At 41.4% G+C, this 5,624-nt stretch overlaps 2 long non-coding RNA genes across 2 annotated transcripts; one reads left to right on the top strand and one right to left on the bottom strand.

Moving 5' to 3' along the window:
* Positions 1-513: 513 nt before the first annotated feature.
* On the top strand, positions 514-1,110 carry LOC139070496 (uncharacterized). Its single transcript, XR_011520992.1, has 2 exons — positions 514-571; positions 917-1,110. It is a non-coding gene; the product is annotated as an uncharacterized lncRNA (long non-coding RNA).
* Positions 1,111-1,343: 233 nt separating this feature from the next.
* On the bottom strand, positions 1,344-3,346 carry LOC139070495 (uncharacterized). Its single transcript, XR_011520991.1, has 6 exons — positions 3,114-3,346; positions 2,156-2,248; positions 1,860-2,023; positions 1,714-1,785; positions 1,570-1,639; positions 1,344-1,474 (listed from the first exon to the last, which is right to left on the bottom strand). It is a non-coding gene; the product is annotated as an uncharacterized lncRNA (long non-coding RNA).
* Positions 3,347-5,624: the final 2,278 nt, after the last annotated feature.

Below are 5,624 nucleotides of genomic sequence, written 5' to 3'. Positions count from 1 at the left end.
CCCTTAGAGATAGGGTGAGAAGCTCGGTCATCCAAGAGGGGCTAGACCCGCTGCTCCTCCACATCAAGAGGAGCCAGTTGAGGTGGATCAGGAATCTTATTAGGATACCTCCTGGACTCCTCCCTGGTGAGGCCCTCCGGCCACGTTCGAGAGACTTTGTCTCTCAGCTGGTCAGAGAATGCCTTGGGATTTCCCCGCAGGAGCTAGTCCAAGTGGCTGGAGAGAGGGAAGTCTGGGCCTTCCTGCTTAAAGTGCATGTCAAGTGTGCCTCAGAGTCTTACCCCACCCACGTATCAATTTTGAAAACTGCAACATTAGTAGGCGTTGCCTGGAGGACCGAGAGGGCGGAGCCGTGGCAGTGACGAAGAGACGGCTAACTAGACGAAGCTAGCTCCCTTCACTCTGAGCAGTCATTAGAAGTGGAGGACGTTTCTCCCCCTCCTTACCCAGACACTCGAGAAGAAAGGGACCAAGTCTATTTGGAGGAGACAAGCGTACATGAGCCTTATTGTTTTGAGCTTGTGAGTTGCCTGAAATTACTGGAACCGACCCAACAGACCCATCTCTGAACGTAAGTAGCCGTTAGCCATAGCATTGGATTAGCTGCAGGGTTTGTCTCCATGGCCCTAAAAAGCTAGTATTCAGCATGTTTTAGAGATTTATCTGCATCAACACACCTGGTTTTAATCAGCAACAAACAGCTGAGCTGCTTAACAGCTTATCTAACCTGTTAAAGCAGGAAAATCCACTGAAACGTGCTGGATAGCAGCTCTCCAGGAGATCTGGGCTCAAGCTAGTCTGCTGCATAAAGTTATGAAAATATCCCATGAGAAAATTATTCTGTAATGTGTTCAGCCCATTAAAACTGCCCTGATTTCATTATTTATTTACTGATACTAGCTGCTCTTGGTTGCAGGTGATCCTCTGGTGTCTGCAGCTGGTCTCCTGCTGATGTCGTCGGGATCAGGAGCTTCCAGAAGAATGTGCCTTTCAATGACTCTTTCCCCCTTATTTGTTATATTAATTAAATAAATCTCAATTTATATATTTCCTGTTTTTGTTCATGTCCATAAATACTTAAACATGCTTGAAATTAAAACGAGCTTTTAACAGTGAGGTGCTAGTTTAATTCATCACAATAGAGCTAGTTAAACATGCGACAATGTGATAATTCAATTAATGTAATTTATAAATATCCATTAAAATATCAAAACTGGAATCAAAATGAGATATTTGGCAGCACAAAAAACTTGTCAAACACAATATTTATTATAATAATTGTAGGCAGACAGGAGACAGAGCTGATGGAGGTTCTCAGTCATCAAAGGATGGCTGAAGGCTTTCCAGGAACAGGAGATGTGGTGTTGTCTCTTCTCTCTCTATTCTGCCAGATGAGCTGATAGGTTACAGGTGTGTGAGGACATCCTCATGCTGTCATAACCAGATGACAGGAGTTATCAGGTGATCAGCCAGGCTAATGATGAGATGCAGAAAGAAAACAAATCATGCAGAAAGAAAACAAATCCAGGACAGTGTACAGTAATAAAAATAATATGTGGTGTTGCTTACCTTATGTGCTCTTATTGAGTATTAACGTGTGCCTGCCTCATGGTGTAGAGTCCATATTTTGCTGAGTGTCCTGCAGTAATGCAGGTTATTAGTTAATTTACTTTTGATAGAAAAAACAAAATATTTAATTTAAAAGTTATTTACCAGGTGAATCAGCTCACACGTCACCACCTGGTGGTGACCACCAAGTGTCACAGGGCCAGAATCAGTAGCCTCCTTCATGATGTAATCACATACTTATTTAATTGTTAATATCTTAAAAATTCAGAAATGTTTTAATTTTTTTTTACCTTGAACAGTTCACTGAGCTTGCACTGTCACTGAGGTGGAAGCTGGAATCAACAGCAGACACCTCACACCGTGGTCTTTTCAGGAGGTGTGGATGCTCTGGGACCTTCTGGAAGATGAATTTCTGTCATGGTCCCTGTGTCACAAGACACTGAGGCTGTGAGCTCTATAAAAACAAAGAAGCAGCACATTTATAAATGTTTAAAAGAGCATAAAATCACTTGTAACAATCTGTAAAACAAATTAAAACTAGAAGGTAATAAAATGTTTACATAGAAGATTATTAAAAATAATTCACCTTTGCTACGGGTAACACCACGTCAGCCTGGACAAGTGCATTCTTGCAGATTACTAAATCAGTCTGACAGCCAGTGTCTTGGGTAGATTTAGCCTGAAAAAAAAATAGAAGCACATTGATGTTTATAAAGTCAGATAAAATACAAAAGAAACTGTCCCATATAGGCGCTTTATAACATTCCTAGTGTGTGATGTTATTATAAAGTAAAAGTCAGTCACATATCAATCAATCAATCAATCAAACTTTATTTCAGACAAGGGATATGTCCATAACAAGAATAAAAAAATAAAAAATAAATAAAAAAAAAAAAATACAAACACATTCTAATTACAAACCGTATAGGCAGTTGCTCCAATGTTTAAAAAGGACTGAGGAGTACCTCGTGTCACTGTAAGATAAAGATGACAGAGCTCTAACAACCGCGTTAGCTGACAAACTCAGTCGGCAGATGAATTTGTACATGAAGAGCCTCAGAAGCGCATGAAAAGTTGGGATGTTACTCGTAACAAGCATATGACTTGCCGAAGTCCATCTAGGGAGCTTCATGAGGATTCTAATATGATGTGGAGACCCTGAAATGCGACCTCCTGAACAGAATTCCTCACGGAACCGGGTCACGCTGTGCTAGATTTCACGCTGTAATGCTGTCTGTCAACTAGTGCTGCGTCAGTTTAGAGTCACTGTTGCTGAATTACCGACTGACACAAAAACAACCCGAATTTTCTCTGAGCCTGACAGTCATGTGGACCGTTTTGTCGGCCAGGGCTTCGAGATATGTTCCGATTCGCCGCTGATTCTACCCTTACATCCCGTTCCACATTTTGTGAACTTGACAAAATAGCCCGAAGGCAGTGCAGACTGATATTAGCTAAATGGAGTGAACCACGTCTCTCAAACTTTGCATTTAGGTAGGAAATTGTCTTTAGAAGATGTTAAAACTTTCATTTAGCTTACTCACCTCAGACTGGAGCCCGTCATGGTGGGGGAGCAGAGTCGGTGGGCTGCATCTAAATCGCGGAAGAGCCACGGTGGGCACAGCCTCCCTCTTGGAACGGAGACGTGCAGAATCGCGGGTAAAATGCTGGTTGCAAACTACAGCACCAGGCGGGAGCTGAATCTTTTCCAGACACGCAACCACTGGCGCCTAATTTCTAAGTCCAGCGGAAAGGAGTGCAACCCGACAGAGCTCCGCAACCATACTACACTACACCATCTCACCATGCTAACACGATATGGAGCACTAAACCCGAACTACTTTCCTAATTACACTAACAGCCAAACAGTAACTAAACTACAATATCCAACAGCCAAGCTAACACTAAATAAGTATGTATAACACTAAAAGCTATGCTAAAGACTAGGATATGCTAATGCTATATGCTAATGCTGAACTACGGCTAGCCTCCTACACTCTCATGCAAATCCAACTCCCAACTCGCCACAGGGCGTGGCCGAGACTCCCGATGCTTTTATAACGTTGACACAGAGCTGCTACGTAGTACTCTACTGGATTACGTAGTATCTTACTCTTTAGCCATTGGCTAAAATTTATTCAAAATGAGTCAAATTCTATGTTTTAAGCTGAAGGTGGAGCTATACTGTGGTATTTAGGCAGAATTTTTAATTTTTTAAGAAAATGCACCAAAATGCTAAAATAATGAATACACACATTTAAAACACTATTAGACACTCATTTATACAGTTCATCAGCAAAAAAAAGTTAATTTAGACGTTACTTGCTCTTTAAGCTGCTGCCCCCACGACCCGGCCCCTGATAAGAAGAAGAGAATGGACGGATGGCTGTTATGGGACACCTTTTGACAGTAATGTGTTTTAAGGGAAACTCACCCCCTTACCAGAGTCTTACTCCACCCACACTTTCTTTTTTGAAAAATGCGCACAAAAGAGAAATCGCCTGGCGGACCGAGAGTCCTAACTAACTGACAGCACCCCCTCCTTTTTTTTCTTTAAAATGGAAAAAAAAAATCTAAATAAATTCATTGACATCTCTGCATTAGGGGCCAGTGGGTGCTGGCCCCACCAGATGACACTATGGCGCTCTTTGCTTGCCTGACTAAAATGGTGCCTGTGACTCCTTCATGTGCTAATGAGAAAGCAATTTATTTAATGCAAAAAATGTTAAATTGTCATTACTTGTTTCTTCCTACTTCAGTCATCCAGTCCAATCATTTACACGAAAGAAGTCAGCAGCAGAACAGTTGTTTGTGTAGGATTTTATTATTATTTCATGTGTACAACCCACATACTCTGTTTGCCAGCCCTCAAATGCATTCTCTTAACAAATGTGGCACCATTTAGGCGTAAATAATCAGACTTTCCAGTGGTGTAAGATTTATTGCCATGAAGCAATGTAACAACCATGGACGTAATTTTTATTTTAGAAGTGGGGGGGACACGGGGGGGGGGGGGGGGGTGGATGGGCTGAATTATCTTTACAGTATGCTCTAATGGGAAACAGGCTTCAACACAAATGGTTGTTTTCCGCATGGTCCTAGAGCTCAACCAGTGTCAATTTAATATAGCGTAATATTGGTTTTGGATGGTAAAAAGTGCAGGGGTCAAAACTTGATTTTGGAAAAAGTGGGGGGGGGGGGGGGGACATGTCCCCCCTGTCCCCCCCCAAAAAAATTACGTCCATGGTAACAACAATGAAATAATCAGACATTCATTTCTTTACATTTTTCTTATGTTTGTGCCATGAATATAATGTGTTTTGAACAATAATTAAATAGCATGCATCCTTTCCAATTGAATCCATGCCATGATTTGCTGGCAGCTGACCAGCCTTGAACATTATGAGTAAAACATTCTGGATTTTTCTGAAAGTTTTCAGGGTAGGTAGTTTGTTGTGGAAATATCTCTGCTGTCTATGACACAAGTCCAGAGAAAGCAGTAGCTCAGGAGGTAGAGTGAGTAATCTGAGGATTGTAGGATCGACATCGCCGCCCTGCAGACAATTCCGCTATTGTGTCCTTGGGAAAGACACTTGAAGAGACATTGTGTAGTTTTTACCATTAATCTTTGGAGATGTCCATCAAAATGTTCTTGAAAACGAATGAAATGATGCCCAGTTGTTGAAAATTGTTGGCAGCTTTTGAACACATAAGCATAAAATCAGTTCTAAAATACATTGGAACAGGTCTAAGTCTCTGGGCGACGCCATATTAGAAGCTATGTTTCTTTCTATGGGAGCCCGTGAGAACAAAATTAATTAACTAATTTGTAATAGATGGTTACAAAACTTTAGCCATTCATAAATGTTGTTTTACACATTTACCTCTTCACTAGTTGCCAGTGACGAAAGGGAGTCTGATGTGCTTGTCAGTTAGCTGGAGGTTGCACTCCCAGGGATTTTTGACCCTAATGGCCATCCGTTGCTAAGGTCTTACTTGAACAGAAAAATACTGCTTTCTTACATTATTTAGGTATGTACTGCCCCCTATCGCCA

The sequence above is a fragment of the Nothobranchius furzeri genome, chromosome 6, assembly GCF_043380555.1.
Source record: "Nothobranchius furzeri strain GRZ-AD chromosome 6, NfurGRZ-RIMD1, whole genome shotgun sequence".
Lineage (NCBI taxonomy): Eukaryota > Metazoa > Chordata > Actinopteri > Cyprinodontiformes > Nothobranchiidae > Nothobranchius > Nothobranchius furzeri.
Note: the sequence above shows the minus strand (reverse complement) of the source record. Positions and strands in the feature narration are given on the sequence as shown.